The sequence below is a fragment of the Crotalus tigris genome, unplaced genomic scaffold, assembly GCF_016545835.1.
Source record: "Crotalus tigris isolate CLP2741 ecotype Arizona unplaced genomic scaffold, ASM1654583v1 scf7180000018306.2785112, whole genome shotgun sequence".
Taxonomy (NCBI): Eukaryota; Metazoa; Chordata; class Lepidosauria; order Squamata; family Viperidae; genus Crotalus; species Crotalus tigris.
Window position 1 is genome coordinate 2,356,422 of NW_024096934.1, and position 12,968 is coordinate 2,369,389.

Here is a 12,968-nt window from a genome sequence, read left to right on the forward strand (position 1 = left end):
TCGCCTACCCCTGGTCTATGGAGATTCTCAGTCATCCAGGTCATGGTTGCTTTTTCACAAGGCAACTGGACTTTGCCAAGAATAGCCAGAACTGAAGAAGCTTCTTGAATGAGAAGCGAAAAGTCTTCAAGGAAAAACTAAGGTCCAGTTGCCTTTTGAAAAAGCACCTTTGGGACACTTTTGTAAGGAGAATTCTGTAAGAAGTAGACCAAGGCTTACTCCTTTGTGTCTCATTGTCTTCTGTGAGCATAGTCAGATGTTCTTGTTTAAGGGACTGCTATGCCCAAGGGAAGTGGGCATCCTTGTATGTTCTTCTTTTTTATAGTTTCCCTTAGCTTCCAGATCTTGCCAGGTTCTCAATGGGTAAGGGATTAAGTGTGGTTTTCCACTTCTCCTCTAACCAACAATGTGATTGGACCATTGAACTTGCTGGTCCACAGGGAGAAAGTCAATGCACAGTTTTTGCAAGCAGCTGATGATCCTGGAAATCCCAAATTTATTAAGTGACCCAGAACATCAGGAGCAAGCTTCGTTCACATTCAACTCTATCCAGAGATTCATTTGCACCTAGCTATTTCCAGGCGCGGGTAGAGGAGCCCATCACCCCTCCCCTCTCTTATCTAAGAAGGGAATCCTCTAATTTGTTACTACTGTTAATCTTATCTTCTTAGCCTAATAATTCTGCCTGCCTGCAGGGGAAACAGGAGGAGGCAAATGATGGCGCGTAGTGATGATGTCATCAGCCACGTGTCTTCTTTGATATCCTTGTGGCTTGTTTTGCACTGGTGCTTGTTCTTGTTTGGAGCTCCTAGTGGATCACCTAATGGATCTTCATGTGAAGGACTAGGTCTACAGCTCTAGTGGAAATGTCTTTGTTCTTATGATGTGGTCCAAGGATTCCGTGGGTTTTTTTTTTTTCTGATTTAAGAAGAAGTTGGTTTCTGTAGCAGTGGCCAATTACTTCCCCAAATTTGTTACATTCTGGGATGAATAACTCATTAGGCCCAGAGATGTTGGAGGGGAGACTTAACTGATGTGAAAGTTTAGGGCTCAGATTCTTGTAAAGACAAATGTGAATGCTGCAGGGAACAAACCAGTTGGGAAATAATTCTGGTGTGTTCTCATATTTTCCATAACAATGTGCAAAACTTAAAAGAGGTGGAATTTTTGCAAGAGAGAGAGAGAGAGAGAGAGAGAGAGAGAGAGAGAGAGAGAGAGAGAGAGGTCAATTGCAACTTCAGTTCTGCACATCCAATTTCCCTTTGAGGCACAAAGCTGGTTTAAAGGAGACCTTCCAGGCACTGAAATCCAGACCACCCCCCCTCCCCATATAATCAGTTACACAACCTCTTCTGTTGTGTAAAGATACTATTCCGAAATACAGTTTTGATTTGTGCTGGTAAATCTTTCTTCCCCCATTTGCTTTTCTGAATCCCATTTTTTCTTTTCTCTCAGTTCACCCTGGGCTCAAAAACGAGCTCTTGCCATTTTTCAAAGCATGCTGAGGAATCAAACCAAAACTGAGAGGAAGTGATGACGAATGCTGGTTCGCTAAGCCTGAATGTTTCAAAATTAGACATAATGAATATATTTTTTTAGAGCATCCACAATCTGCACTTTTTATTTTATTTAAAACTACTGTAATGAAGTTCCCCCATTTATTAATTGTAATGTAACTAAATAAATAAGTTAGAATGAGAAGACCCGTTGTGGTTTGTACCGATGTTCTTTGGTAAGATGATGAAGAAGGAGAGAAAATGGTTGTGAGATTTTCCAAGCAATTTCTCTCCAGGCTTCCAAATCCTCCAGCATTTCAGTTCAAGAAGAAGGAGGGGCCTGTTTATGTTTATTTGCCAGTTTCCATGAACAGGTAGGTAGCCCTTAACTTACCACCATTTGTTTAGTAACTGTTTGAAGTTAGAAGAGCACAGAAAAAAGTGACTTGTGATCATTTTCCACACTTAACCATTCCAGCATTCCCACGATCGTGTGATCAAATTTCGAATGTAGTTCATATTTATGACGGTTTGCAGTGCCCCACAGGGTCATGTGGTCATTTTTGCAACCTTCTGACAAGCAAAGTCTATGGGGAAGCCAAATTCGCTTAACAACCTTGTTATTAACAAATGCAGAGATTCACTTAACAACTATGGCAGTGAAGGCGAACCTTTTAGAGACCGAGTGCCCAAACTGCAACTCAAAACCCATGTATCATCGGGTGCTGGGTGGGTGTGGCCCATTGGGTGGGTGTGGCCCATTGGGTGGGCGTGGTCACGGTAACAGCAGACTGGGTCGGACTAAAAGGTTCAATCAATCAATTCCAACTTTGCGAGATCTTTTTTTTCCCCGTGAGAAGTTGAAATTGATTGATTGATTGAATCCTGTTTTTTTTTTTTTTTTGCACATGGCAGTAGAGGCCTAAAGCGAAAAGATTTTATAAAACCCAGTTGAAGGCCTAGGACTGGGGCAACGGACTGCGCGTCCACAGAGAGGGCTCTGTGTGCCACCTGTGGCACGCGTGCCATAGGTTCGCCACCACGGAACTATGGTAACGAAGGTTGTAAAATAGGGCTAAGCTTCTTTAACAGCTGTCTTGCTTAGCAACATAAATTTTTTGCACTCAATGGTGGTCGTACATCGAGGGCTTCCTATATTTGAGAGCTTCAATTGCTTCCTCTTCCTCCTCCTTGTAGTAACGGATTTGTTAGTTTTCTCTTTCACGTTGTACAACAATTCAGAAATTGCTTCTCGCTTCCCTTAGGTTTCCCCAGAGAGTTCTTTATTTTCTGATGTTTTAACTTGGGAGATGTTAATCGGGATATAGGGATGCATAAGGAATCAGTTTAGAGGAAGTCAGGCCAGGTAGAGTCACACCTTTCCTGCTTCAGATCCTGACTGGTAGATGTTTTCCCCACCTGTTGGCTGGTGAGGTAGGATGCTAAAGAATGAAACCTTGTTTAGAAGTCTACAAAAGCTGACATACTCTTCAGTCAGAACACACCCATTCAACTGAGGCTTGGCAGAGATCTGTAGGTTGGCAAGGGGAATTAACATTTCACGCCATCTGACTCGGATAGAGAGTAGAGTTTTATGAGATGCACTCATATTATAATCCTTTGATTTGTGGCTAATAGATTGGTTTGTTCAACCTGTAAAATCAAACCCTGGCTTATACAATAGCAATAGCATTTAGACTTAGTGGCCAAAATTGTGGAAATCTTTTGGGAAAAGTATATTTTTGAAGTTTGATGGCTAATAATACCAGTTTTTTTGGAGTGCGATCAAACCGGTCAGTCCTAGAGGAGATCAACCCCAACTGCTCTTTAGAAGGCCAGATCCTAAAGTTGAAACTCAAATACTTTGGCCACCTAAGGAGAAGGAAGGACTCACTGGAGAAGAGCCTGATGCTGGGAAAGATTGAGGGCAATAGAAGAAAGGGACGACAGAGAATGAGGTGACTGGATGGAGTCACTGAAGCAGTAGGTGTGAACTTAAATGGACTCCAGGAGATGGTAGAAGACAGGAAGGCCTGGAGGAACATTGTCCATGGGGTCACGATGAGTCGGACATGACTTCACAACTAACAACAACAATACCACTTTTTTTGGAGTAGTACATAAAATTATATATCAATAGAGAGATAATTTAATCAAGAATGTAATGCAATAACTTTTATGAAGGATTTGCTGTTAGAATATCAGTTATAAAGAAGAAAAGTGAAACACTAGAAAAACGATATATACAAAAATTATCACCATAGAAAAAACGAGATATACAAAAATTATCACCATGTCAGTTAATACTTAGTTGGGTAACTTTTAGCATGAATTATGGCCTTACAACGTCTTCCCATGGAGTGAATCAAGTCCTTTAGTTCTGCAGCTGTTAAATAATGTGAAACCAAGATTGAATGATTGCTTCTATTAACTGGGTTTTATTGCTGAGTCGCTTCTGACTAACAAGTTTCTTTAATCGGCTCCATAGATTTTCAATTGGGTTAAGATCTGGGCTTTTCCCAGGCCATTCCAGCAGTGGAATATGATTATCTTGAAACCACTTTTTGCACACAGCAGCAACATGACATGGAGCTGAATTCTGTTGAAATATAAATGCCACATTGTCTTGGAAAAGATCATGTGCAGAAGGCTTCAGTTTGGACTCAAGTATTTCATTAATGTATTTTTGGCCATTTATATTCCCATTAATCACACAAATTCTGCCCACACCTTTTGATGTCATACAACCCCAGATCATAACACTGACTGGGTGTTTTAAGGTACATGTAATGCAATCAGGATGCAAATCTTCTCTGATTCTTCTCCTTACATATCTTATGTCATCACTATCAAACAGGGAGATCTTGGTCTCATCACTCCAAATAACACTGTCCTATTGTTCCTCTGTCCAGGTAACATGGGTTTTAGCCCAGTTTAATCTTTTCAACCTTTGTTTGAGAGATAAACGTGGCTTTTTTCGTGGAATTCTAGATTTTAGACCAAATTCCTGCGGTCTGCGCCGAACAGTCCTTGCACTCAACTTCACATTGCATTGTGCCATTTCATCTTGTATACACCCAGATAATTTTCTTCTGTCACGTAGGCACAGTCTCTTAATTCTTCTATCATCACTTGCTGTTGTGCACCTTTTCATGCCTTTACCAGTGTGGTTTTATAGTGGCTGAATCTCCTTATACCTCTTCAAAAACTTAGAAATGCCACCTTTGGTTAAGTTTCCACCAATTTTTCTTCCAATTTCTTTATAATTGTAGCCTTGTTCACTTAATAATACTATTTTACATCGATGTCTGGGTAATCAGTCAACTCTTTGCACTATTACTTTAATTTTATTACGTTTTACAAGCTCACTAAATGAAAGAACACAAAAAACCCCAACCAACTTGGTAGCACACTGACAAATGTCCTCCTCTCAGCTTCAATACATGACATCAATAACTGCATCCTACTGTGATCTGATTGGCTCATTGCCAAAACAAGATTTCACCTGATTGGCTCTCTAAACACTCGTGCTTATTGGCTACAATCAGACGAAGGAAAGCTACCTAAAAGTTGTGCTTTTTTTTTTTAGTTATTTGTCTATAACTTTTCATAGAATACAGATAATTGAACAAACTTTGTTGTATTACATTCTTGACTAAATTATCTTTCCATTGATATATAATTTTATGGTACTATTACAAAAAAAGTGGTATTATTAGCTATCAAACCTCAAAAATACACTTTTCCCAAGAGATTTCCACAATTTTGGCCACTACTGTATATACCGCTTCACAGTGCTTTACAGCCCTCCCCCAACAATCTGGATCCTCATTTTACCAACCTCAGAAGGCTGGAAGGCTGTGTCAACTTTGAGTCGGTCAGAATTGAACTACTGGCAATCGGCAGAATTAGCCTGCAATACTGCATTCTAACCACTGCGCCACTCCTTACAAACCATAATGGTTGCAGTTAACAAAGCTAAATGAGACATATAGCAGCTTAATAGGGTCAGCTAAGCTACAGAAAACCTCACCTGTTAAGATTTGTCCCCATTATTCCCCATTCTGAGAGGATTAACCCCATTAAATCATTCCTTGGAATGATGAGACTTGCAAAATGAGCTTGAAGAAGCTTTCACTGATGTAAAGTTTATTTATTAAATCAATGGACATGGCTGTTCACTGACATGTGACTTAGAGCAGCAGCATTGACAAATGAAAGCAACACATTACAGATAAAAGCAAAAAAACAACAACCATGCCTGAGGTAACGTCATCTAATTAAAAACAATCAAGACACAAAACCTCTCAACCCAGATCTTGGAGAAAAAGTCTTCTGAAAGATTGGGGCCATATGAATCTCCTGGAGGATGCTGTTTTTAGGACAGGCAAGCAATAGAGAAGGCATATCTCCTTGGTCCTGCCAAATGTTAGCGCTCAAATGATAGGATCCCAATTTTATTGGAAAGGCAGAAATTACTGGAAACAAGCAGTTCCCCCAACAACCAGGTCCTGCACCATGAAGGACTTTATAAGTCACAACCAGCAATTTAGAATTACACACACAAGTCTATTGATAACCTGTGCAGCTCTTGAATTATCAGTGAACAAAGGTGCCCACAACTTCTTGTATTGCTGAATTCTGGACCAGCTATAGCTTCCGAGTCATTTTCAAGTTCAGCCTTGAAATGCAAGTCCCATATAGAGTAGTAATCTAGACAAGAAATGACTAAGGTGTGAATGATCATGGTTACCCAATCCAGGAAAGGTGCAAGTAGCACACAAAGCAGACCCTCTGAACTGTGGCTCCTATCTGCTCTTCACACATGAACTGTAAATCTGGGAGGACCTCCCAAATTGTACCCAGATTTGTCTATGGTGGCATCAACCCAAAGCAAAACAAAATACACAGCTACCTGATCTTGTGAACGTTGAGCTTCAGTCTGTTTTTTTCCCATTTTAGATCTCCATAGCTTCCAGACACTAAGAAAGATTGCAGTGGCATCACTTGGACAGTTGAGTTCAGAAGTATAACTCCATGTTAGTGGGTGACCTCACCCAGTGTAGATGTAGACGTTCAATGGGGGTTGACAAGAATCAAGTCCTAAGTATATCCAGAGCAGGGGCTGAAGGCTGGACCTCTCCTTCCCATCAAGACTAACTAGAACTAACCTTGTAAGAATATGGAGAACCATGGTAGGAACACTGTGCCTCCTACTCATAAGCCACTGCAGAAGGATGCTATGATTGATATCAAAAATTCAAAGAGAACACGGATGGATGCATCACCTTCCCAATCCTGCCACAGGTAATCTACAAAAGTGATAAGTGATGTTTTGGTGCTGTCTCAATATGTGAAGTCCAACTGAAAGAGACCCTGATAAATTACTTACTTCAGAAAACTCTGAAACTGTAGGCCATTAGCCTTCTCTACATTTTTTCCCAGAAAAGAAGTGTTGAAGATGGATTAGGAATTATGCAAGATTCTAGGGTCTAGTAATGGTTTCTTGAGGAAAGAGTAGATCATTACTTCCTTAAACAGAGACTGGATTCTACATTTTTTCTCAGAAAAGAAATGTTGAAGATGGGTTGGGAATTATGCAACATTCTAGGATCTAGTGATGGTTTCTTGAGAAAAGAATAGATCAGTACTTCATTAAGCAGAGACTGGATTATCCTTTAGATCAGGAGTGTCAAACTGTCAGCAATGGGGAAAAAGTTCCGATACGCCGCACGATATCACATGACATTGTGAGTTTGACATGTTTGCTTTAGATCCATCACCTATTACATCTCACAAGGCCTTGACCAATGAGGAAGGAAATGGATCTAATATGCAGGTGCCTGCATTGACAGCTCTGAAGACCTCAACCAGATTTTATTTCTTACTAGATCTTATCTGGATCAGCTCAACTAGATCTGACCAGCTCAGAGCAAATCTAAGTGTCTTTTCTCAAACGACACCTTCAATAATCCTCACATTAACCCTAACTGTGATTAATCAGTTCACAGTACTGATTAATCTACACTTGGGTTATGCCTAATTATACTTTATAAATCACAATACCAGAATTCAAACAAAATGTATTAATCACTGAATGTGTCAGACTCCATCTGTAGTGCTGTGTCCCATCCTGAGCACTGTGTTCACACAATGACAATTTGTTGGGAGATGTACAGAGGTGTCCAGAATGAGGCAGGATTACAGGATCTGGTATGTTTTGTCTGCAGAAGAGAGAGCTGAAGGAAGCTCTTGAAATAACCTTCAACATTTTGAATGGTTGTCTCTCAGAAAATGGACTGGATGTATTCTCTGCCCCAGAACTAATGACTCTTGGATAACTAGAGAAAATTCCTGATTGTATGAATTGAGGAACTCAAAGAGTTGATGAAATTGGAAAGTTCAGGACCTGGTCCCTGACTAAATTCATCATCAAGACTTCCTTATGGGATGCAAAACCATACTGGCACCTGGAGGGATGTCCTCCAACTGGTGAAATCCAATCTTTAAGAGGTAGTGGGGATGCATCAGTGTGATGACCTTTGGGAGGCGAGAATGATTTGGCCAGTTAGAGTTAATTTGGAGGCTGCACCATGCCCAACACCAAGTATACCATATCAAAGTCCATCTCACCCATCATCACTTTCTGATGGACCAGGGGTAGGCAACCTTGTCTCTTTTATGACTTGTGGACTTCAACTCCCAGAGCATGGCTGGCTCAGGAATTCTAGGAGTTGAAATCCACGAGTCATAAAAGAGACAAGGTTGCCTACCCTGAGATAGACCAATCTTCAAAGTGGAGACCCCATCCCAAAATAAAGACCCAGATAAACCAGTCTGAGTCCAAAAATCATGCAGTAGAGAAATCCCCCCTAAAGTTATTCCTGGGCAATGGTATTGTCACTGGCAAATTCTTTCAACCCAGAAGCACCCTTCAGTTAGCTATGTTGGTGCTTCTGACACAAATACAGACAGTGTGGTTGCTATTCTAGTAATTGGTTGTGAGAGTGGATGGACCTGTTTTGGCCTGGAAGGATATTGGAGTCATGATTTCTATAGTGCTCACTTGCTTCTCAAACTCAACAGGTCAACAAGACAGCATGAGTACAAAATACTGTTTACCAAAGGCCACCAGAGACTTTGAGCATTCTTTTCAGTGGAAAGATTGGAAAGGAGAGTGGGTGTTTATCATGATGGAAATCTCTGTCCCATATTTGGAGAAGATTTAGCAAAACATGTATGAGAGACTTTCCCATTAGGAGAAAAAAATCAAGAGTTGGCCAAGATGGACCTCCTTATTCTGACTCCAAGGATTTATCCAGAGCCTGTCTTGGAATCAGGGATATCCCTCCAGGAGATGGAGCTGCAGCAGAAAAAAACAGGTCTAGATATATGGCTCCAAATGAAACAGTGAGGTAGAAATCCATGTATTTTGGGAAACAGAGGATGTGACCCATCGATCCAATCTTGGAGGAAGGAGACAAAAGTAAATCCCGGAAGGAAGACAAAAAAAATAAAAGACTAATGTTGAAAGTCTCTCCAACGTATACATAGGAAGGGTGCAAATCTTAAGGACAGTTAGCTACATCTAGTAGGTTTTTCAAGCACATTTTAAGCTTGTGCATAACTTCTAAATGGACACATGGGGAATGGGTAGAACTAAAGAAAGGATAAGCTAATTTTTTACTGGGCAGGGTATGGTGGGGCTATGGTATAGTGGGATGTGGTTAAAAATGTAAGATCCTGTGACATTTGCCAGAAATGGGAAACAGAGAGCAGTTGTAGACATCTTGGGATCTACCCAATCTAAGGCATCCTGGGTGAAGCCATATAGAATTGCATGGAAAGGTACATTAGGTTATTGAAAGAAAAACCAGGTCCAGTTCCAAGCCAGGAATAAAAACAGAGGCTGCTTTTGAAAGAAGGTTCTTGTTTATTGATGAACTGAACCAGCAACAGCATGCAGTTCTGGGACAGCTGACCAAATGAGAGTTGAGAGTGGGTGGATCTTTACGGACTCTGAGACTTTGAAGTGGAAATGTTTCTGGGTTGTGCAATGAGGTGGATTTTGGGGTGTTTTGCTAATCTAATGGTGATGGGTTAATCCTATTATGTCCTAAAGATCTTGTTCCTTAGAATTTGGGTGGGGGAATGTAAATCCCATCAGCTGTGAGGCTGAAGGTGTTTTGTTTATGAATAGATTGGACAAGTCTTCCTGAATTGATTAGAAAATCTGCATTCCTAAAGTGTAGTAATCAGTGCTCAGTCATTGCAGGGTGTAAAAAATGGCTGCTCACATGCAGCAGTATATTGTTTTTATAGTTTACAAGAAGCAAAAGTTTTTACATGGCAATAGCATTTCATTGACTAAAATCCTTTACCAATCCTCAAGAATATAGAAGCCAGAGGCCAGAAACAGGGACCAATAATGGCAATAACATCTTGTTGATGCAAGCTAGCTGTTATCAGACAGGCAAGGTCACACAGAGCTGCACACTTTCACATCGGCATGGTGATGTGAAGGGGGGAGATAGATCTAGAGAAGAAGAGGCACACAGGCATTGGAGGGGCAGTTTTCCACACACGATCTTTGCCTGGCCCCCACCTCTACACTAAAGGTTTCTTAGTTTGAAGCTGTTTTCCTGCAGCAGGGAGTCTGGGGCTGCTTTCTGCCTTTAAGAAGATATTTCTCCTCTTCTCCTTTGGGGAAATATTCTATTCTGCCTGTTTTAATATTCCCCAAAATATTTCATGCTGTCTGTGGGGTTGCTGACTTTCTACAGTATGACGCTGGTATCATGTCTTTGCTCTCTTTTTTTCTTCAGCCTGAACATCCCCAGGTCTTTCAGCTGGTCCTCATAGGTCATGTCCTCATGTTCTGGCATCATCTTTGTTGAGCTCTTCTACAGCCTCTTTAATCTGTCAATGTTTTGCTGGACATACAGTACTGGATATAGCCCACTGGCTGGGGAACTCTGGGAGTTGAAGTCCACATATCTTCAAGCTGCAGAGGTTGAGAAGCACTAAGCACTACGTGAATGACAAGCCTGAGCGTGGTTTGGGTCAGGAGGTGACCCCTTCCTCCTCTCATCAAACTTGATTTGGCCAAGTGTAAGAAATAAATACCGTATATGCCGGTGTATAAGATGACTTCCGCAAGCGCTAAACTCAGCGCCAAAGACGGGGGTCTTATACGCCGAGTCGTCTTATACACCAGAAATACTGGTAGTTTCCGGCGTATAAGACGACGTTTTAGGAATGCGGCTCAGCGACAAAGACGGGGGTCGTCTTATATGCCGGGTCGCCTTGTACGCTGGCATATACGGTAGCAAGGACAAGCAACACTACTGCTCTCCAATTGTAGAAGTATATCTATATCTTTTTGAAGAGTTTTACTTTAAAGAGTAGAGAAATAAGGACATTTGGAGTCATGAAATTTAGAAATTGTAAGGAGTATGCTCCAAAAATAAACAATTAAAACAAAATTACACTAGGTACCATTAGAACAGGACATGATTGAATGGGAGAAAAACTGTTTTTAGGCAATAATGCATTTGTACCACTAGGTGGTGCAACTATCTCCTACCTACAGAACTGCTTATTCTATATCCCAACGTGTCATCTATAATTATTTGATGTACAGCAGGAAGTTATGTGAAAACTTTTTTAAAGTCAGCTGGCTCGTTGGTCTAGGGGTATGATTCTCGCTTAGGGTGCGAGAGGTCCCGGGTTCAAATCCCGGACGAGCCCTTTTTGAAATGGCAATATAAATAAATAAATGAATAAAATACTGTAATCCCATTCAAATGTTGAAACTCCCTTAGATAAACACAGCTACTTTACATGGATGCTTTACAGAACCTTTTTCCCCCTTAAGAATCTATATTTTATATTTTGAATTATCATTTTCTTTTAAAATTTGCAAGTTTGGGGACAGCTTGACGGGAAGCGCATTCAGCATTTATCCCGCTTATTTGGATAGTTTCCAATCTATTGTAGATCCTCCATTTTAAATTTTATTTTAAAATGCTGTACATTTGCCAACTGCTATCAGTAAAGCATCAAAAAGCAAGCCAGTTTTAGCTATCACTTGTTAAACACAGCACTGAAAGGTGAACATGTGGAGAGTGCTTTCCTGCTGAACTTCAGCTCCGAAAAAAAATGAAAACTAGAAATTAAAGCTTCTTGCTTAGTCACTTTTAAAGGACTGAAAAATTCTCCTTGAGTATCGATACGCATCCACTTAAATAAAAATATATCCTCAAAACTGATGTGTAGGAATCATGGTTTAATTTAAAAGCTGTAATACAACACACACACACACCACACAAACATTTAATATGCATTTCGAATGGTTATTCTTAGACTTCCAACTAAATGTTAGCATTATTAAAGCAATTTGGAAGTAGAAATTTTAAAAACTTTCTTTCAGATGAGTTAGCCTGGGGAAAAAAGGGCCTTTTTTAACAGAGAAAGGGAGAGAGAAAAAAACTTCTGCTTCTTCGTTGTGTGGGAACACTTAGAAGAAAATGGTGGATTCACTCACTGTGCAAGTGGGAATGATCACATGATCATCTTTTACAATGCTCCCTGCTGGAAAGTAAAGTCAATGGGGAAGCCAGCAGGAAATTGGAAGTTGCTCCTTCTTCTACTGTTCTTTTGCCTACCCTACTCTACTCTAGTTACAAATAAAACCAAATACATTTTAAAGTAAATGTCTATGGAGATTCTCAATCATCCAGGTTATTGTTGTCCCAAAGATGTTTTTTCACAAGACAACTGGACTTTTTTTGTGTTTTTTTGAAGACATTTCACTTCTCACCCATGAAGCTTCTTCAGCTCTGACTGGATGGTGGGGAATGGAAGGATTTATACTCCTTGCAGACAGCTGGTCATTTGCATTCTTTTAGAGAGTTGTTGAGGCCACCTGGAAGTTCATCTGTTTTTTCAGGGTCACCTGAGTAGTACAAATGGGTGTGGAGCCATCTTAGAACTGTTGAAAGGCTATATTGTAGACGGGTGATAGATGATGTCATATCCCCTCCCCTCTATTGAAAGAGGGCTATTCAATTTTGACATAGATGGCCTCTTTGACCCCTCTTTCCCTCTCTCAACAGAGGGGGAGGGATACGACACCATCTATTTCCTGTCTACAACACAATCTTTTCAACAGTTCCAAGAAGGCTCCACATCCATTTGCACCACTCAGATGACCTTGAGGACACAGATAAACTTCCAAATGGCCTCAATGACTCTCTAAAAGAATGCAAATGACCAGCTGTCTGCAAGGAGTATAAATCTTTCCATTCCCCACCATCCAGTTAGAGCTGAAGAAGCTTCTTGGAAGAGAAGTGAAACATCTCCAAAGAAAAACAAGAAAGTCCAGTTGCCTCGTGAAAAAGCATCTTTGGGACATTGTTATATATGTTGGTTCAATTGTTTAGGACAGCGTTTCTCAACCTTGGTACTTGA

The 12,968-nt window shown here is 40.6% G+C and overlaps 1 non-coding gene across 1 annotated transcript; it reads left to right on the forward strand.

Moving 5' to 3' along the window:
* The first annotated feature begins 11,174 nt into the window (after positions 1-11,174).
* Positions 11,175-11,246, forward strand: TRNAP-AGG. Its single transcript has one exon. It is a non-coding gene; the product is annotated as a tRNA-Pro (tRNA).
* Positions 11,247-12,968: the final 1,722 nt, after the last annotated feature.